The 22682-nt window shown below is 48.3% G+C and overlaps 1 pseudogene; it reads left to right on the top strand.

Annotated features, from left to right (window-relative positions):
* The first annotated feature begins 11077 nt into the window (after positions 1 to 11077).
* Positions 11078 to 22682, top strand: part of LOC141022235 (uncharacterized) — a 110827-nt pseudogene continuing 99222 nt past the window's right edge.

Here is a 22682-nt window from a genome sequence, read left to right as displayed (position 1 = left end):
CCTAAGCTCCACATCCTTGGCCTGGAGCTCCTGTGTCAGGCGCCTCACCTCATACTCCGTGATCTGCTGCGCCGCCATGGCACCAGATAGAAGCAATGGGGAGAGGAAGCAAAGGTGGCAAAACTGCTGAAAGGCAATGCAATCTATGGGAAGGCGGAGGGAGCCAGCCAAGGAGTGGGGAATCTTTTGGTGTTAACCACGGGAAAACACCAGTCGACGACTTCTCACATCAGGGAGTAGTGGGTTTTACAGGCGGAGTCATCATGACTAATTGCTGCGGCACCTGCCCCCGTCAATCAAAAAATTAAAAATTCTGCCGCCCCTGCTCCCGTCAATCAAAAAAATTAAAAATCCTGCGCCACCCAAACACCAGAGCAACGCCATGGTGGATATTTAAATTTACCTGCCGGCAAGGAGATAAAAAAGGGGTGAAAAAACTAATGTGGCGGCGGCCTAGCTAATCGGTCGCACTAGCCCAACTTGCTAGCCACCATCCTTAACTGATGTACTCGGCGGGAAAGTTGGTCTTTCATGATTTGACGACTGATTTACTTGCTTCGGCGCTACGACCGAGGACCCAGAAAACGCGCGGTAGGGCATCCCATGTCTCGGCAAGGAAGAATATATGCGTGCACCACCCGGGAGGACCCCGAAACCGCGCGGTAGGGTGTGCCACGTCTCGTACTCGTCGTGATCCAAATCACCGATGATCCAAGCGCCGAACAGACAGCACCTCCGCGTTCAACACACGTACGGAGCGGTGACGTCTCCCATGCCTTGATCCAGCAAGGAGGAGGGAGAGGTTGAGGAACAAGGCTCCAACAGCAGCACGACGACGTGGTGGTGGTGGGGTGACAGTTCTCCGGCAGGGCTTCGCCAAGCACACACGGAGGAGGAGAGGTGTTGGGGATGGGAGGGGCTGCGCCTTCGATGTGGTGCTGCAGCCCTCCCCTCACCCCTCTATTTATAGGGAGAAGGGGGAAGGGGGCCGGCCCCTCTAGATGAGATCTAGAGGGGGGGGCAGCGGCCAAGGGGGGAGGTGGCTTGCCCCCCAAGCAAGGGGGGCGCCCCCCTTTTAGGGTTCCCCCAAACCCTAGGCGCATGGGCCCTAGGGGGGTTGGCGCCCAGCCCACTAAGGGCTGGTTCCCTTCCACCTACAGCCCATAAGGCCCTCTGGGGCAGGTGGACCCTCCCGGTGGACCCCCGGAACCCCTCCGGTGGTCCCGGTACAATAACGGTATACCCCCGAATATTTTCGGTGACCGTATAGTGACTTCCCATATTAAACCTTTACCTCCGGACCATTCCGGAACTCGTCGTTACGTCCGAGATCTCATCCGGGACTCCGAACAGCATTCGGTAATCACATACAAACCTTCCTTATAACCCTAGCCTCATCGAACCTTAAGTGTGTAGACCCTACGGGTTCGGGAATCATGCAGACATGTCCGAGACACCTCTCTAGCCAATAACCAATAGCGGGATCTGGATACCCATGTTCGCTCCCACATGTTCCACGATGATCTCATCGGATGAACCACGATGTCGAGGATTCAAGCAATCCCGTATACAATTCCCTTTGTCAATCCTAATACCTCGTTCAATCTCGTTACCGGCAAGTCACTTTACTCGTTCCGTAATGCATGATCCCGTGACTAACTACTTAGTCACATTGAGCTCATTATGATGATGCAATACCGAGTGGGCCCAGAGATACCTCTCCGTCATACGGAGTGACAAATCGCAGTCTCGATCTGAGCCAACCCAACAGACACTTTCGGAGGTACCTGTAGTGCACCTTTATAGCCACCCAGTCACGTTGTGACGTTTGGTACACCCAAAGCATTCCTACGGTATCCGGGAGTTGCACGATCTCATGGTCTAAGGAAATGATACTTGACATTAGAAAAGCTTTAGCAAACGAACTACACGATCTAGTGCTATGCTTAGGATTGGGTCTTGTCCATCACATCATTCTCATAATGATTTGATCCCGTTATCAATGTCATCCAATGTCCATGGTCAGGAAACCGTAACCATCTATTGATCAACGAGCTAGTCAACTAGAGGCTCACTAGGGACATGTTATAGTCTATGCATTCACACATGTATTATGATTTCCGGATAACACAATTAAAGCATGAACAATAGACAATTATCATGAACAAGGAAATATAATAATAACCATTTTATTATTGCCTCTAGGGCATATTTCCAACATAGGTGTGGTTAGCTCCATCTCGACCAGCCACAACGTCTCTTGTTCTATGCAATTCTTCTATTTTCCAAGATTTTTTAGTTATAATAACACCACGGCAAGCTAGCGCCGCTCTTCGTGTGTGCCCGTGCGTCTAAAGGTTAGACGATGGAGAGGAGAGAGAGATCACAGACTTGGGTCCCACCAGTAAGTGAGTCAATGGTCATGCACGTGTTGACGAGGCACTCCCTCTACTCTACTTAACGAAACTGTATAAAATCAAGTTATGGGACAAAGCCAACAACCATTGTTGTTTCAGGCTATCGACTTACGCTTTGTAGTCCAGGTTGCCAGTTCGAATCTCGTCTTTCAGATTTGTTAGTTTTAGGTCCAAATTTGATTAATGACAAGTGGGACCCCGTGTGTTGTTCCGATATTTCAGTGTAGGATGTTTTTTTTGAATAAACACGTTGCGTGGTTAGACAAGTAACGACACGAGTTACACGTATTTTGCAAGTTTACGAATAAAAATGACAGCGGCATAGAATATCACATCCACCCCGCAGCTAAGATGCTATGGTGATACGAGTTTTTACATTGTTGGAACTGAGATCCAATGGCTTGGGAGTAGTCTTTGTAATTATGTGCAATTTCCAAACTCTCCAAAGGTTTTTTTGCAAGTAAAACATTCAAGCCTCGTGTGTGCCCTGCATCTTGGATCCTACGGCTCCCCGTTGCTCATATTAGGTGCTCCCCGTAGCTTAATTAGCTGCTACGGTGATACGAGCATCTAGGTCGTATGATCTGTGATTAGATGGCACGTGCGTAGTACTTGTACTTTCTGTGCAATTCCCAAACTCTCTCAGCCGTATATGGAAAAACATTCAAACCTCCTACCGTGGGCCGTTAGATCTCCGTGAACTCGTATCACCATAGAATCTACAGTGCGGGAGATCCTCATATTCTCCCGTGCGAGAAAACATCAGGTGCTCTCGCAGCTTGGATGCTACGGTGATACGAGCTTTGAGGTCGTTTGATCTGAGATCCAATGGCATCTGAGCAGTCTTTGTGCTTGTAAGGAGTGGCCGAACTCTTTGGGGGCTTTTCTGCAAAAAACCATTCGAACCACCGAGGAGTTCTTGGGTCACAAATCCAATGGCTCTGAAGAGCTTGTATCACCAAAGCATCTAACATGTTTTAGCACATGATATTCTTACATACAGGAGAATATGATGTCCTCCTTCATGTTAGATCACTACAAAAAAATACACTTCCGTGATGATACGTGTTTGTCACAGTAGGTCGCGTTTTTTGTCATGCATGTACATCCATGACGATTTTATGACATAATCAAGATAGTCATACCTGTGCTGTCGTAGAAGTGCTCCATGACATTACCAAATTATCATCATAGAAGTGTCCACTTCCTTGACGATAAATCGTGCGTCACAGAAGTGCTTTCGTCAAGGGTGACCGACACGTGGCATCCACCATAACGGAATGCCGTTAAGCTATCGGGTACGGTTTTGGATCCGATAACCCATTAACAGCCCCGACCAATGGGGATTTTCCACGTGTAAAATCATCATTGGCTGGAGGAAACACGTGTCGGCTCATCGTTGGGACAGATGTCATCCACTCATTGGACTGAAGGCGCCTATGATACGTCGACACATGGCACGGCCCAACAGAGGCCCATTCCTGTGAAAAGGCTGGCCCATTTGACTTGGTCAAAAGATGGCGGGCCGGCCCATGGAAAGCCTGTTAACGGCCTGTTCGCATATAGCCCATTTACATCCCGCTAAGCAAGGCCCGTTACGCCCTATCCGAATTAGGCCCAGTAGCGTCATCTGGGCCATCCAATATGATTCCAGCCCGTTTGCACTTCTGGCCTATGTATGGCCCATGACATCTTTCGGCTCATATGAGGCCCTTTGTAACTCTTGGCCCATTAACGGCCCGTGGTGAAACTGGCCCGTAATGAACAGTGTATCACTTTATACCCATTAACGGCCCGTGGTGAAACTGGCCCGTAATGAACAGTGTATCACTTTATACCCATTAACGACCCGTTATTCCGTTGGGCCGTTTCCAGCCCATGTTATCTTTCGGCCTTCTGAGAGCGCATTTATTCTTGGGCTCATTTCCAGCATTCGTTTACTTACGGCCCGTTACTGTCATTTTCTGCTTGTGGGCTAAATTCAGCCCGAGGTTACAGTCGGCCCGTTTGTGGCCCGTTAATACGTTGGGCCGTTTCATAGCGTCATCAAATACGACCGATTAACGACGGCCCGTTATGGTCGGCCCATGAACAGACGATTCCAACTCTAGCCCGTTTACGGCCATAATGAAGTCTGTTATTGGCCCATGTTTGGCAAACCGATCAGACGGCCCGTAGAAGGCCCATTGATGATACGGCCCGTAGAAGGCCCATTCTGTCTACGACCCGTATAAGGCCCATTGTTTCTATGACCCGTAAAAGGCTCATTGTTTCTACGGCCCGTAGGAGGGGAATGGTAACTACAGTAAATATGTAGCCCATGGTTATTGTGGCCTAGTTTTAGAAAATAGGTTATTGCGGCCACTAGCAAACCGCGGAAAAAGAACTGCACTGACTACAAGCAAAGAAATAAACACGATAATAAGGAAATAAATAAGCAATCAACTTATGCTAGGCTATCACGGCTATTACACATATTACATCCACTAGGCATCAAAGTTCACCACCAGTGCAAATATAGGGAACACAGCAGCATATAAACGCCGCAGCAAAACAAGTCCAGAATTGAAACCACTTCAGAAGAGCTCAAGAAACAATATCCTGGGTACCCATAATGCTAGCAAGATGCTTAGCAAGCTTATTAACTTTCTCTTGTTTGGCGCTTAAGTCCTCCAGAACTTGCTGTTGCACCAGAAAGTATGCATCTGAATTCTGCAGGGACTTCCTCAGTCCTTCGGCTTCCTGTCGCATAACATCTGATCGATGTCTTTCAACTTGAAGTTGAGACTCAAGAAGCCGAACTGATTCAGGCAACGAGTTCGAAGAGCTGGTGCCAGGAGTAGTAGCCAGTAACTTGAACACTACATCAAGACAGGACTTTGGGGTTGTCTCAGTGTCTTCAATATAGTTTTTATCAGCTTTCTTGGAGACCAAGAGGGATGTCTCACTATCTTGAACCTTATCTGCATTACTTCCTTTACCATTGCATAACGGGGTACTCTTTTCCAATATTTTATCCGCGTTCTAAAAGAGAAACTAACAAAGACATCACAGGTTTACAATGTAGTATATGAAACTCATTTCGGTAAACCAGTTCAGTAGTAAGGTGGACAGGATAACAGCATGAAACAAACATATATCTATGTAGCATGGTCACTATATGGTCTATATCATTCTAGTTTATGTTGCCAAATCAAGATAGATACAGTTCGAATCATATCTATTTAAGACAAAGCAGCATAGACAAAATATAAGTGTGGGAAACTACACAGCAATAACAACACTTGTAATGTGCATGACATGAGAACATAACTGTTTATTCAATTGAAACTGAAATCAACATAGATCAAGTTACAACAGCAAACACGTTAAAGAAACAGGTTTAAAACATACCTGTTGCGCCATTGGAGTTTCAATTGCATCCTTCAAATTTGAAATTAGTTGGTATGAGTAAATACAGTGATGCAAGAGCAAAGTAGTATGAACCATAGCTACGGAACCTGACCTGAGAAAAATTCTTCTGCTGCTTTAAGCGTTGACTTGCGGTTCGGAGTGGTGGTCCTCATGCTTTGGGCACTGCAGTTGCCTTACTAACTGCTCGTGTTTGGGTGCTCTGTGGTGGAGACGGTGTTGTGTCAACGGGAACTGGGTTACTATCTGCTGGGGTTGGGGTTAGAAGGGGTGTAGCTGGTTCTCTGTCCAACTGGGTAGGGGTACAATCTGCATGAGTCTGGGTTATGTGTGGTGGGGCTGGTTCTTGGGCAAGTACAACCGTGGTTCTATCCGCATCAACAGGTAGCACGATCTTTTCTGAAGACCATGTTTTTACTCCCACAGATACTGCCATCACCCCCTCCAATTGAAATGGCTGATAAACAAGAAAAGTAATTGAATGTACCGACATTGTAAGATAGACAGGTGCAATGGATAGTAGGGAAGAAAACAGGGCATGAAATAATTCACATTTATGTTGTCTAACCAAACAGAATAGCATGACATAATTTCACATATATGATGGCTAATTAAACAGGATAGCATGACACAATTTCACATGTATGATGGCTAACTAATCAGGATAGAATGACATACTTCAAAATATGATGACTATGTAAACAGGATGACATGATATAACTATACGATGTGTCTATTAAAGTGGTTGGCATGCCATAAATCACAAACATGCCGTCGATGGAAACATGATGGCATGATATAATTCACGGATAGAATGACATAATTTAAAATATGATGACTATGTAAGCAAGATGAGATGATATAACTATGTTATTTCTTTAGAAAATGGGTTGGCATGCCATAATTCAGATACATGCTGTCTATGTAAACATCATGGCATGCCATAATTTAAATATATGATTTATATACTAAGGAAGTGAGCAGAGGGCAATCGCATATATGATGTGTCAACTAAGGAGATGGCATTCAATATTGTGTATATGATGTAAAAACTAAGCATTGCAATACAACATATGCATGATATGAGTAATATAACCCTTCCAAGTTTGAGCATACACCTCAGGGGGATAATAGGAATGGTCATCTGCCTCTGAATCCTCCTCTGAAGAGCTATCTGTAACCAGCAAGGTATCTGCTTCAGCAGGTAGCATTGTCTGCTCTGAAGACCTTGTTTTCACTCTAGATTTCTCCATCACCAATTCAAATGGCTGATGCACAGGAAGAGCAGTTGAAAATACAAACATTGTCGACAAAAGCAATGAGAAATACAAAAAAAGGACAGCATGATATAATTCACATATATGACGCTTGCCTAAATAGCATGGCATTGCATAATTCACATATATAATGCCTTGCAACAAGATAACATTGCATTATTCACATATATAATGTCGTGCAACAAGATGGCATTGCATAATTCACATATATGGTAATTAGACACTAAATAGGTGGCATTCATACATAGCATGTCTAAACTAAGCAAATGACATAGCAATGCAAGATACCATACACACGATATGAGCAACATAACCCTACCAAGTTAGAGCATGCACCTCGGGGGGGAAATATGATTGGTCATCTGTCTCTGAATCCTCCTCTGAGGAGCTATCGCTAACCAGCAAGACATGCACTTCGTCAGATAGCATTGTCTGCTCTGAAGACCTTGTTTCCACTACAGATTTTTCCATGACCGTGCCGAATGGCTGATGCATAGGAAGAGTAATTGAATGTACTAAAATTGTCGACAAATTTAACACGTAATAAAAAAATGATGGCATGATATAATTCACATATAAGATGACTGGCTAACCAGGGTGGCATTGGAAAATTCACATATATGATGCCTGGCTAAACAAGATGGCATTGCATGATTCACATATACGATAAAGAAACTAAACAGATGGCACCGACACAAAGCATGTCTAAACTAAGCAGATGACATCTTTAGTGCATACAGTAAGCAATGCAAGGCACCATATGCATGATATTACCAACATCAGCATGCCAAGTTAGAGCGAAGACCTCATGGGGTAAATAGGAGTGGTCTTCTCCTTCTGAATCCCCCTCAGAACAGTTATCTTCCTGTTGATTACGATCCGAAAATGGGTGGAGGGGGGGCTGCCTTTGCGCCCACCATGGAGCGACGTCTGCATGAAATTTTATTGCCACGCAAGGATCATATCTTTTGCTCTACATGATCAGTCCATTGTGTACAATAAATGGCATGCATAGGAATGAAACATAGTGAGATTATGTAAGGAGTGCATGCACAAATCCAGAGTGATGGTAGCAAACTGTGGATAGACCCAAAACCAATGATAGCAGGAAGATAATAGCTTTAGTTAAAAAATACAGATAATGGCTCCTTTAATGTTTGTTTGCACCCAACATGAAACTCATAGTAGACACCCGAGATTAACCAGATAGTAGACATATAGTACTGATTGCTGCCCCCATATGTACCCCACAACCATTTAAAAACTCAAGTTTTAGCATTAGTTTGGACCTGACTCGGAGTCTAATAGGTGAACACGACGATAATGTAGCATGTCATCATATTAAGCGATGCATAACGTAAGCAGACACGGAAGAGTGCGAACTCTCTTGCGGACCCGTGTAGTCCTCAAGGTCATCTGCTCAGTTGATGATGGTAATGCAATTGTAGTGGCTGCCGGCGGCGGGTAAGAAGATCTGAGGCAACGAAAGACAGTCTGGAGAGCGGATCCCTGCTGTGGTGAACCCTTCCGTCGTTGGAGCAGCTGAGCTGGGGTGGAACGCAACGCCGCAGGAGCAGGACAAACCACACAAGGTTTTCTTTGACACATATCTGTAACAGAAGTAATTGAGTAAGGGCTTGTTTGAATTTGAGGATTCTAACAATGCAGGGATATGAAATAGACAGGAATAGGATAGGAATGCACGTGCAAAACAGAAAATTTAAAAACACAGGATTTCTACCAATCTGGCTGTTTGATTCACAAGAATTGGAAGATCACAAGATGCAAAAAAGCATGGTGAGATTAAGTCAAACCACAAGAAAATGTACGGTTATAATGCTATTATGCTACTATCTCTTAGTCTTGTGCTTATTGAATAGGAATATGAAAAGGAGGACAAGTGGAAATTAGAATTCCTACGGTTTTTCTTTCAAGGAGACACTAAAGGAACAAATCCTATACTTTTCCTTTGCTCCATTCCTTTGCACCAAATTCATGAAAAGTAGTACCATAGGAAACTTTACAATTCCCATGTTTTTCATTCACTTTTCCTTTCAAGCACTCGCGATTCTAGTAGGCAGGCTTGAGCAAGGAAAATCCTACACTAAAAAAATGTTTCTGTGCTACTTCTATTACTTTGGACCCAGGCCACTGCCATACTAGCTCAACTCCCAGGCCCATCGACAAACGCACATCTCAAACGCGCAGAGATAAATAATGATGGTGTTCAAGAGAGTCCATCACGGATAGCTAAGTTGCCTGGTACCTCATTGCTTGTCATATAGTAGGATAAAATAATCGTATTTCACGTTACTACGTGTGCTCAGTGGACAATATATATAACATGTAGAGTAAAAAAGAGATGCAACAAGTGTACAACCTCTTTGGCGAAGCCATGTCGATCTCAGTATGATTGGGTTGGCCGGTGAGGATGCTCCGGCTGACTTGGCTGTCGGAGGAGGGGAAGAAGATCTTAGGCGTATGGAGATGGCCCGAGGTACTGCTCCGTTGTGATGGAGGGTTTCATTGTTGGAGCAGCTCCGGTGAGTTGTACGACGCCGAGGCTGAAGCAGGACAAGAGAGACAACCTTAACCTGAGTGAAATTCTAATAGCCTCGACAATAGATGACGTAAAATACATAACCACAAAGTGCTAGATGTAAAATACATCAGCCGCTCATCTCTGAACTTAACTGTCAAAACTGAATTTAATGGTCGAAACTGAACTTAACTGTCGAAACAGAATTTTGCTGTCGAAACTGAACGCACTAGCAAGGTGAGGCTACACGTCAGTCGACTGACTTTTTCATCTTTGGTCAGTCGATTTTGCAGCCGTTGGATACGAAATCAAGGGCCTGCAGTTCATCTTCAACCTCCACCCCCCTGAGCCGCCAGCCACCACCGGCCAAACAGCAGCCCCCTCGCCCGCCCGCGGCCGGCGGTGCGCTGCCCCACCTGTCGGTGTCAAAACCGGCGGATCTCGGGTAGGGGGTCTCGAACTGTGCATCTAAGGGTAATGGTAACAGGAGGCGGGGGACACGATGTTTACCCAGGTTCGGGCCCTCTCTACGGAGGTAATATCCTACTTCTTGCTTGATTGATCTTGATGATATGAGTATTACAAGAGTTGATCTACCACGAGATCGTAGAGGCTAACCCTAGAAGCTAACCTATGATTATGATTGTTGTTGTCCTACAGACTAAACCCTCCGGTTTATATAGACACCAGAGGGGGCTAGGGTTACACAAAGTCGGTTACAGAGAAGGGAATCTACATATCCGAATTGCCAAGCTTGCCTTCCACGCAAAGGAGAGTCCCACCCGGACACGGGACGAAGTCTTCAATCTTGTATCTTCATAGTCCATCAGTCCGTCATAAGTATATAGTCCGGTTGTCCGAGGACCCCCTAATCCGTGGCTACCTCAGTAGTCCCTGAACCAGGCTTCAATGATGATGAGTCCGGCGCACAGATTGTCTTCGGCATTGCAAGGTGGGTTCCTTCTCCGAATACTCCAAAGTAGATCTTGAACACAAGAATCGTGTCCGGCTCTGCAAAACAAATTCCACATACCACCGTAGAGAGTACAATATTCCACGAGTCTAATCTGCTGACAACTTGTCCATAGCGTGACATCACGCCGTGGCCCGGCCATTATTCGAACCGTTTTCTCAACCTGCTACTACACATCTTGCGAGGCGGTTTTATTGGCACCTCTTGTCGAAGCAGAGATCGTGTCCCCCTATCACGGGATCCTCATCAACACGGGCGTGGGTAACCCAACCGCGCCATTAGCACGACACTTGGGGAATAAGCGAGTTTCTAGGGCAAGTGGGGAGGCGCATGATCCCTGCTGCCTTTATAAGGAGACAAGGATTTCCCTTTTTTCACCCACGCCTTCTTCTTCCTCTGCTCATCCATTCTCGAGCTCCAACGCCCAAGCTTTCACCTTCTCCGCAAAAACATTCCGAACATGTCCGGAGCGGGAGGCAAGTGGATGGCCTCCTCCGTCAAGGAGGACACCAAGAAGCTTCGGGAGGCCGGATACTTGTCCAAAGACATCGCGCATCGTCTTTCGGCCCAAGGGCAGATGATCCCTACCCCGAAACCCCGGGAAAGGTTAGTATTCCTCTCCCACTTCGTTCGCGGGTTGGGTTTCCCCCTCCGCCCGTTCGTCCATGGACTAATGTTCTACTACAGGCTGGACTTCCATGATTTGGCCCCCAACTCCATCCTCACCATCTCGGCGTTTATCGTCGTGTGCGAGGCATTCCTCCGCATCACACCCCACTTTGGCCTATGGATGAAGACCTTCAACGTGAAGCCAAAGGTGGTGAGCGTCCAACAAGCGGAGTGCAGAGGCGCCACGGTGGGCAAGATGCCCAATTTCACCTGGCCCGAAGGCTCCTTTGTGGAGACTGTGAAGGGGTGGAAATCGGGGTGGTTCTACATCACCAAGCCGCGCGACGCCAACTAGGCGGCGACCCTCGAATTCCGATCCGGCGTCCCCATGCGGCTCACCTCCTGGCAAGAGAAGGGCTTAGCCTGGGGCTCAGTGGAAGAACTGACCGGACTTCAGACATGCGTCCAAAATATGATAAGCAAGAAAATCAAGCTCGTCAACGTGGTCCAAGTTATGCTCCTCCGCCGGATTCTTCCGTGTCAGAGACGGATTTGCAATCTGTGGGAGTTTGACCCGGCCGAACACCAGACCCTGTGAGAGCTCTTCGGCATGACGCACGAAGACGCCTGGAAGGTGCTCTTCAAGGACAACAAGGTACCACCTCCCACAACCGAAGCTCGCAGGCTCAGCGCAAAACGCCGAGCCAATCTGGTAAGTTTTCATATTTGCAGGATATGCCTTTTACTAGCACATCCACGGGAGGGATCTAAGCCTCCATGCCAATCTTGCAGGCCTGGGTAGCGACAGCGGAACAGATTAACTGTCCCGCACCGCTCCCTGAAGATCCAGAATGGCCTCTTCTAACGAAGATGCTGTTTCCGGCGCCCTATGAGGTGCCGGAGAAGAAGGCCAAGAAGACGGCCGCGGGGACCAGAGATGGTCTCCGGCGCAAGGTTGCACCGGACATGACATCCGAAGACACCGATATGCACTCCTCCACTGAAGACGACGAGGAGGAGGAAATCCATCCCCCCTAACTGGGGGGAGAAAGAAGAGAAAGGCCGCCCCACATGGGGAGGCCGAAGTGTCCAAGAAGGGAAAACCTTCCTTCCAGACCATTCCACCGCAGCCACCAACAGCGGTGAGGAGTGGGAACCCAGGGTCAAGCCCGTGGCTAAGTCGTAAGTATCCGGACACAATAGTATTTCCGGTATGTTTGCTTTATCGCTTCTTAACGTGCCAGACGTGAACCTGCAGTCCGGCCAAATCCAACATCGAGATATCCTCCTCTTCGGAGGGATCGCTGGACTCATTGGTGATGAACAGCGAGTCTCTTCTGACAGCCTCCTCCCCCAAGGCCGCGGACGACACCGAGGTGTTGTCTCGAAGGATACAAGGCCAAGGGGAGACAGTACCGGAGACGCCTTCAGGCGAAACCCCGGTCGCCGGACACATGGGGGAAAGACCCCCATGGATTCCAATAATGGGGGCCGCAGCCAGTTTGGCCCCCAGCCGAATACGGCTCCGAAAACCCAAGTGGTTCCGGATTCAGGCAGGCAACCTCTCCCTAAGGAGGACGAGCCGCCTGTGCCGATGACCTCTGTCCATCCAGAGGCACTGGACAGCTTGCTGGAAACGCTTCGCGGCGCTTCCATTGATGAAGAACACCGTACTCTTATGAGTACGGTGATTGAGAAGGTCCGGTCTGCCAAAAGCGGATTGACCGAAGCCTGCGCCAGCCTTCTAACAGGCTTTGAGGTAAGTAATAAAATTGTGAGAGAATATCACGGTGTAGACAGTAGCCCCTGATGCTCTATTTGGTGTTCGGAAAGAAAAGCCGAACAGAGGATCAAATAATATTCGCAGGAGTCTAACATAAGATGTCTATGTAAATAAGCAGGGGTCGCTGCTGGCCGCTGCCGCTCGTACTGCAGAGGTCTCCGGACTAAAGTACGACCTGGAGCGGACCGAGGGAGAGCTCGTCCTCGTGAAGAGGCAGCTGGAGGAAAGTCAAGGTACGTAATACCCTGCCTGTATACTTATGAAGGATAAATGGTTTCTGCCGATAAAAGCGTCATGAACTTTTTATAGGGGCCACGACCGAAGTGGCGGCCCTTAAGAAGGCGCGGGCCGAGGCCAAAGACAAAGCGGCCAAGGAACGCGCCACGTGCGAGAAGCAAGAGGCCTGGGTCAGCGAGGTCCAGCAAGAGCTCCAGGATTTCGTCCAGAAGTACGAGTCCTTGGAGTGTGACTCGAATACTCAAGAGTCCGAGCTTGCCAAGGCCCTCGAGAGCGCACAAGATGCCAAAGCCGAAGCCTAGAAGGCCCTCCAGGAGATCCAGGCGGCCAAGAAGATTGCGGCGGGTAAGGCATTTGTTATGCAAAGCAAGCATGTGAAGGAGACATTCTTTTTACTTACCCGAATTTGGAGTTCTCCAGGAGCATTTGCGGATCTGCCGCGCAGCATATCAGATGCCGCAGAGTTCTACCGAGCCGAAGAAGGGAGCTCAACGGAGAAGGTGTTCTAGTATCAATATCTTGGGACAGAACATCCGATGCCCTTGAGCGACCAGCTGAAGCAACTGGTTGAGCTGCACAAGGCAGCCGAACTGGCCATGAAGGACCTCATAGTCTGGCTATGGCCTACCGAGCCTATGCCCAACAGTTACTTCGGACTCGTGAAGCGTCTTGTGAGTGCCTGTCCACGAGTTGAAGTAATAAAGCGGTCGGTTTGCATTGAAGGTGCGCGGATGGCCTTTGCCCGTGCCAAGATGCATTGGGCGAAGATGGACGCCACGGCGCTGATGACCGAGGGCCACCAAAGGGCAAGGAGCACTGCCGACCCGAACAATATTATGACAGTGTCCTGAAGGGATCCCGCCTGGTGGCGGAGCAATGTACAAAGGATGTAATCTTTGAATCAGTGCATTCGTTTTATCCTCTAATATGAAACAAGTTCACTTGTGCAATATAATACTTGTTGATTTAAAATTGTACCTCCTGTGCGGCCGTTTATAAAATCTGAGGGTTGGCCAGTCGTCGGCTTCTGCCCCCATGTAACTAGTACAGGGGTGTTCGGGATAAATCTAAACACTCTGTATCCAAGTTTTTGGTCCTTTAAGGAGGTGTCTAGCGCAACGAACAAGGCAATCGGACTATACAGCTTTATCACCCCAACTTAGCCATAGGAGTTCTATAATTTTAAATTTTGGCGTAGCCCCTGGTATTCGGAAGGCCGAACTTGGGGCGCTATACATGCTTAAATCGGACAAAGACCGATCCCTCGCCTTTAAGGATTTGAAACCTCTCGAATAGCGCCCAGCTCTCGCCGCATCATGACAGTTAGTTTTCGGCTTTCTCTACTGAGGTGCTCGTCCGGAAGAACCGGGACACAATCGCAGTAGTTCTCCCTTTACTACCCTAGCCGATATAGCGGAACGTAGGGTAGCAAGCACAGGAGCCGGGCAACCCAACTATTGACCCAAGACATGATTCGGAGCTGATGCACATAATGCTATAAGTTCGGGGTGCCGCACTGATAAAAGTGTTCTGACTTTTCTTGCCGTGTTATGGGGTACACTGAAGCCCCTGGCGAACTGAATGTACCAGAATGTACGGGCGCGATTTGTAATAAATAAATGGTCAAGGAAAAAAAGAAGTAATAAGCTGACGCTGTAAATTATTTTCCATTGTTATTTAAGTAATACGTCAAGGCGTATCTATACAAGTAGTGTGATAAGCAAATAGGGCTATTTAACATGCCCTAACCAAGAGCGAGCTGCGTGTGGGTATGTAAAACAGGTATAGCGATCGTTAGCAGAGACCACCTGGGGATTCCCTTGTACGTCAAAGCTCCGTTGCCTCCTTGGTGTATCCGTCCCGTGATGGGTCCGATGATCAGGTTATCGGAAGAGCCTCAAGAAGATAAGAACCTGAAAGAAAGAAAAAGGTGAAGGTATGTGGATCCCGGGGCGGTTGAGCCGCATTGTGGACCGCGGTCTAGCTGTGCCTCCGTCTATGTCCATGGTATTTTAAGTGCGTAATTATATACGCGCGGCACGAATTTCATCGCTTGATTAGGACTAGGACGAAGGCCGAATTGCTAGGTGAGCTCTGGACGGGCTGGACGATGCTGTTGCAGAGTAGTTCAGACTCGCTTCACGATGTCCGGGGGCTTTATTGCCGAATTGAGTCTGCCTAAGGAGGTTGCACTGTACTTCTGCTGCAAGGGCCGCGGTGTGCTCCTCCGTGTGGAGGGAGCACTCTGTATTTCCGTTGACTGTTATAACACCGCGAGGTCCGGGCATCTTGAGCTTGAGGTAGGCATAGCGTGGCACCACATTGAATCGAGCGAATGCGGTTCGTCCAAGCAGTGCATGATAACCACTGCGGAAGGGGACGATATCGAAGATTAACTCCTCACTTCGGAAGTTGTCCGGGGATCCGAAGACCACTTCCAGTGTGATTGAGCCTGTACAACAGGCCTCTACACCTGCTATGACACCTTTGAAGGTGGTTTTGGTGGGTTTGATCCTTGAGGGATCGATACCCATTTTGCGCACTGTATCCTGATAAAGCAGGTTCAGGCTGCTGCCACCGTCCATGAGGATTCATGTGAGGTGGAATCCGTCAATGATAGGCTCAAGGACCAGTGCGGCTGAGCCGCCATGACGAATACTGGTCGGATGGTCCCGCGATCAAAGATGATCGGATAGGAAGACCATGGGTTGAACTTTGGGGTGACTGGCTCCATCACGTAGACGTCCCTTAGTGCGCGCTTCCGCTCCCGCTTGGGAATATGGGTGGCGGATATCATATTTACCGTGTTTACTTGGGGAGGAAACTTCTTCTGTCCCCCTGTGTTCGGTTGCCGGGGCTCCCCGTCGTCATCTCTATGCGACCCCTTTTCCTTGTTTTCAGCATTTAGTTTGCCGGCCTATTTAAATACCCAACATTCTCTGTTGGTATGGTTGGCTGGTTTATCGGGGCTGCCGTGAATTTGACATGGACGATCGAGTATGCGGTCCAGACTGGATGGGCCCAAATTGTTTCTTTTAAATGGCTTTTTCTGTTGACCGGACTTGGAGCCACTGAATCCGGCATTGGCGGCCTTCGGCGTTATCACCATTATTGCGACGCTTGTGTCTGTTGCGTCGAGGCTTGCCGTTGCTATCTCCGTCGTCTGAAGTGCCAGGATTTCTTGATGTGCCGTTGCTACGAGCCAACCAGCTAACCTCGCCCGCACAAAAGCGGGTCATGAGTGTCGTAAGGGATGCCATAGACTTTGGCTTATCTTGGCCGAGGTGTCGGGCGAGCCACTCATCACGGATGTTACTTGAAGGCCGCTAGGGCTTCGGCATCCGGACAATCGACGATTTGGTTCTTTTTAGTTAAGAATCAAGTCCAGAATTTCCTGGCTAACTCTCCGGGCTGTTGGGTTATATGACTTAAGTCATCAGCGTCCGGTGGTCGCACATAAGTGCCTTGAAAGTTTTCAAGGAATGCGTCTTCCAGGTTCTCCCAACTGCTGATGGAGTTTCCCAGCAGACTATTCAACCAGTGCCGAGCTGGTCCCTTGAGTTTTAGTGGGATGTACTTGATTGCATGGAGGTCATCACCGCGGGCCATGTGAATGTGGAGAAGGAAATCTTCAATCCATACTGCGGGGTTTGTTGTCCCATCATATGGTTCGATGTTTATGGGTTTAAACCCTTCTGGGAATTCACGCTCCATTACTTCGTCAGTGAAGCATAGGGGGTGTGCGGCGCCTCTATGCCGGGCTACATCGCGATGCTGTTCGGATGAATCTGGTCTGTTGTATTCGGGCCGGATGGATTTGTATTTAGTATATCCAGCGTGGCGGTCATCGTCACGCGCTGGGGCACGCCTCGGCGATCCGTAGATCGATCTTGACTGTCTTGCTTTGTTTTCCAATTCATCTCGTAGGTCATGCGTGTAGCCCCGGGCCTTCGTGTTTCTATTTATTCGGCGATGGGGTGCGGGCTGGTGTTCGGACTGATACGCCGCTTTGTCTCGGCCACGAGGTGATCAGTCAGCCGCATCCTGCGCTGGTAGTATAGGCTCTAGTGCCTCGTCCTCGAATCGAGGTAACAACCTGCACCTCGGGTAACTTTTGGTTTGGCACTCGAGTCCGTATTCCTCGGCCGCCAGGACTTCAGTCCATCTATCAGTGAGCAAATCTTGATTAGCTTGAAGCTGCTGCTGTTTTTTCCTCAGGCTCTTTGCAGTGGCTATAAGCCGGCGCTTGAAGCGCTCCTCCTCGACGGGATCCTCAGGCACGGTAAATTCTTCATCGCCGAGGCTCACCTCATATTTGGAGAGGGGGATGTAATTGTCATCCTCCGAGTCTTCGTTCATGGCCTGTTCATCGGGGCTAGCTTGCCCGTCCTCCCGTCCGGCCTGTTCGAAGCTTGGCTGGGCGAGATTGTTTTCGTCGTCAGCATCATCTGGAGTGCTATTATCTCTTGTGCCGGTATCGCTGTTTCTACCCTGGCGTGGTTTAGAGCGGCGCCGCTGACGTTGGCGCTTCGGCTGCTTCTCAAGAGGATTATCCTCCGTTGCATCCTTTTAATCCTCGCCATTGTTTTCTTTGGGTGTGTCCACCATATATATGTCATATGATGAGGTGGCTGTCCAGCGCCCTGTGGGCGGTGGTTCCTGTTCTTCTCCGGCATCGTCGTCCATACCGTCGATGTCTTTGGAGTCGAAATCAAGCATGTGAGTTAAGTCGTCGACAGTGGCTATTAAGTGGGTGGTGGGCGGGTAACGAATTCCTTCGTCGTCCGCTTCCCACTCAAGCCGGACATAGTTCGGCCAAGAGTCTCCTGACAAGGAGAGAGATTTTAATGAGTTTAGCACGTCGCCCAAGGGCGAGTGCTGAAAGATATCCGCGGAGCTGAACTCCATGATCGGTGCCCAGTTAGATCCAATGGGGACGGATACACGCGGTTCGGAGCCTATGGCCGGAAACGAGTCCGAGGGTCCAATGACACATACCTTATTGGAAGTGAAATCTGTGTTCGGCTCTATCGCCGTTGAGTGGGCGGCTCCCGTGGCGGGGTCCAATCTCCCGTCCTCGGATGGCACGATCTGCACTGGATCTAAAGCCAGGGCAGCTGCAGGTGCGATCTCCTGAACACCGTCCGATTGCAGATCTAGGTCATGCTCATCATGGCTGTAGGGTGTACCTGTGATGGGCTCGAATCCGTCGAAGATCAAGTCTCCGCGGATGTCGGTAGTGTAGTTTAGGCTTCCAAACCTGACCTGATGGCCAGGGGCATAGCTATCGATCTGCTGCAGGTGGCCAAGCGAGTTGGCCCGCAGTGCAAAGCTGCCGAATACAAAGATCTGTCTGGGGAGGAAAACCTCACCCTAGACCGTGGCGTTGTAGATGATTGAAGGAGCCATCAAGCCCTATGGTGACGACATAGTGGAACTCTCAATGAAAGCACCAATGTCGGTGTCAAAACCGGCGGATCTCGGGTAGGGGGTCCTGAACTGTGCGTCTAAGGCTAATGGTAACTGGAGGCGGGGGACACGATGTTTACCCAGGTTCGGGCCCTCTCTACGGAGGTAATACCCTACTTCCTGCTTGATTGATCTTGATGATATGAGTATTACAAGAGTTGATCTACCACGAGATCGTAGAGGCTAACCCTAGAAGCTATCCTATGATTATGATTGTTGTTGTCCTACGGACTAAACCCTCTGGTTTATATAGACACCGGAGGGGGCTAGGGTTACACAGAGTCGGTTACAAAGAAGGGAATCTACATATCCGAATTGCCAAGCTTGCCTTCCACGCAAAGGAGTGTCCCACCCGGACACAGGACGAAGTCTTGAATCTTGTATCTTCATAGTCCATCAGTCCGGCATAAGTATATAGTCCGGTTGTCCGAGGACCCCCTAATCCAGGACTCCCTCACCGCCCCCCCCCAAAAAAAACACTCCCCACCGCCAGTCCGCCGCCGCCCCGGCCATCCCTCTAGGCCCCCCATGCCGAGCTTTTTCTCCGGCGATCCCCATGCGACCGCCCCACCACCGCCAGCGACCACCACCCCTACCCTGAACCCTAAGATAGATAGTGGGGTACCTCTCCGGCGAGCCCCCCTCCCCGCTGCGGCTGGTTCTTCCTTCACTCCTGCGAGCCCCCCACCCCCTGAAAATTGACTGACCCAAAAGTCGATTCAGTCGACTGAAGTGTAGCTAAATCGGAGTAGCATCGCAAGCAAGAGCCAGAGCGAGAGCAGCAGCGCGAGCAAGAGCAATAGCAAGAGCAGACCAGGCAGGGGACCGAGAGCAAGAGCAGAGCAGCAGCGCGAGCGAGAGCTAAAGCAGCAGCAACTCCTACTGATGTGGACGTCGCCGCCGAGGGAGCGACGTCGTGGAGGAAGTGGCCGGCGACGCCGCCATGGATGGAGCCGCGCCGTGTCGGCTCGTGACCGAGCGCCGGCAGCACCGTGAGATCGAATCAAGAAGATAATGCGGCGATTAGTGTACAACCTCTTTGGTGGCGCCGATTAGGCCGCAGCCTCTTCCGGTGGTGCAGGTGAAGACGGCGGTGTGGGAATCGAGGTGGCGCGAAAGACGAGGGGAATGTCGGGGCAGCTCCTTGGAGGTGGAGGACGGGGTGGCTGAACCAGCGGGACGACGAGATCGATGACGGATCCTCATCCGTTACGATGGATGAGGGACGTCGAGGTGTTGCTGTGGACGACGTCGTCGGGGAAGAGGCTCCGGCTGGGTGGCGGACGAAGGAGGGTGTGGGGCTTCGTCACGGGTTTTCGCGGCCTCGGTGTACGAATGGGTGGGCGGATGGGATTGGAGTGGGGAACCATGGCTTAGGGACGCGCTTGTCCGAAATGTGAGGTAAGTTACGAAAGTAACCCCACCGATTTGACGCGGTTCTTTTGGTTCAGGGGTACCACGGGCATTTCGCGTGTCGGGATTTCACAGGAGGTGGGAGTTTTCGCGCGCGTTGTAATTTTGGAATAGCAAGGCGCGGGTTGAGATGGAGGGAGTTTTCAGAGCACAACGAGACAAAGATATATCTTAAATATCGCGGGCTAACAAGGCGCGGGTTGAAGAGGCGGGAGTTTTGCAGCATGATAGACAGAGACGCTAGCTTGAAATTTCGGCATAACAAGGCGCGGCTTGAAATTTCGGGAGAACAAGCTTAACGTGTACAAAAAAAAGACTATTTGCACCTCAACACGCACAACACACATACAAACACCATTTTGAGTAGAGTAAGGTACACCTGCATTGCACGCATGAGATTTGGCAACCAAATTATGAATAAATACCACATTATAGCATGTAAGCTTTGAGTCATATATGCATGATGTAGATGTTCATTTAATTCTTATAGTTCATTTCATTCAAAATCATCTAGTTTTTATAAGAAAGCTAATCTATTTTAAGATTCGTTGAATTGTGCGTCGTAAGACATAAAGTAAAAACAAGTAATGGCAAATCATGTGAAAAAAATTTGGGCAGTTCTGATACGGAAGATTCTAGAACAAAGAAGAAGTGCTTGTGTTTTGATGTTTGTGCATTATGCTTAAGTTCAACCATGGAGTCTTCTAGATTATACATGTGGCAAAATCTGGTGGAATCTAGATGATATCCAACGGCCAGTAGTGCTCAAATTTGCCATCTCTGGACCATCGGATTCGCCTCATCCAACGACCATCTTTCAAAGTTAAAGTTACCCGCACACAATATAAAAAAATATAAAATATAATATATATAGGGGTATAGATATAAATATGTGATGCGAAAGCCACCCGTCATCTCCAATTAGAATAGTGTGTCCATGCATGGATGCGACGTGGCCAAACGATGTCTGCCATCGATATCTCAAATTCAAATCAGTCTGACCTTGTTCAATGTGTATACATTACAACATGCTCGTTTCCAAACCACACCGCACAGATCTTCGTTATATTCATGCATGCATGGGTTCCAAACATCAGGATCTCTTATTCAAATATTTGAATTCAACTTTACATTGATTATGATCTCACCTAGTCTTTTACACCCACACCGTCGTCTTCTCTTTATAATTGTACCACTAACTTTCTCTCGCGCATGCATGCACACACACTACCAGTCGGCATTATCCATCGCACACATGCAATCTTTTTCTTCAGGTCGGTCTCCCATGAAGGCACGCACCCACACACATACCCTCTCCATCATATCGGGCATTCTTTATCTCTCACGCATGCATGCGCAACGATCGATGTTCCTCTATGTCTGTGTGTATATAGCTAGGTCTTTCATAGTTTTCCACACAAACCGATCAGTCGATATATCCAGTGAGGTCTCACCCTCTTTACCACGTCCACATCGATCAATCTATACCTCTCTATATAGGATTAACATATATAGCTAATACACCTACATTAATTAGATATCCAATGTCCCCCTCTCATCATCCATGCCTTCCGCTTCATCTCTCAGACGCACGCACAATGGCGAAGACAGGGGGCAGCAAGGGTCCTACCCCCCCTAACATCACTATATATCGAGGCTAATATGAATGTGATCATTAGACAATTGCTGCTAAAAATGGTTTAAGTTCATGAATTGACCCTCCTCGTAAAGGATTAGCAATGCTTGGCCCCCTAGCTCATTTATTTTTCATGGCTCCGCCACTGCGTGCAACAGCGCATGTTATCGCCCCCTCTCTCTAAATATCGATCTCGCACTTGTGCTCTCCTTCATAGTCTCCCTCCACCCGGCCCCTCGCACCATCTTCTAGCCCCCATCGGATTTTGCCACATGTACAATCAAGCAGACTCCATGGTTGAACTTAAGCATAATGCGCAAACCTCAAAACAACTGTGGTTCTCCTTTGTTCTAGAATCTTCCGTATCATAACTGCCCAAACTTTTTTTCTAGTTGAATTGCCATTATTGTTTTTACTTTATGCTTTACAATACACAATTCCATGAATCATAAAATAGATTAAGGGCTTCTTTGATTCAAAGGATTCTCAAAGGAAGTTTGGAGGTTTCTAATCCTTAGGAATTTTCCTATCTTGGTTGTTTGATTCGTAGGATTGTAAACCATAGGAATTTTTCCATATGATTCATTTACACTAGATTTCATAGGAAACATCCCATCCACTCAAACCTCTTTGAAAGATTCTATGCACAATCAAACACTCGTACAATCCTGTAGGATTCAAGATGACATTCCACTATAATCCCATGTTTTTCCTATTCCCGCCTTTTGGAAATCCTACAAATCCAAGAGGCCCTAGCTTTTTTATAAAAACTAATTGATTTTGAATGAAATGAACTATAAGAATTAAACGGAAGTCTACATCAGGCATATATGACTCAGAGCTTACATGCTTTTTCTTAGGGGAACTTGCCATATTTATTCATAATTTGGTTGCAAAATCTGATGCCTGCAATGCACG

This window comes from Aegilops tauschii, chromosome 5 (assembly GCF_002575655.3).
Source record: "Aegilops tauschii subsp. strangulata cultivar AL8/78 chromosome 5, Aet v6.0, whole genome shotgun sequence".
NCBI classification, from domain to species: Eukaryota; Viridiplantae; Streptophyta; class Magnoliopsida; order Poales; family Poaceae; genus Aegilops; species Aegilops tauschii.
Note: the sequence above shows the minus strand (reverse complement) of the source record. Positions and strands in the feature narration are given on the sequence as shown.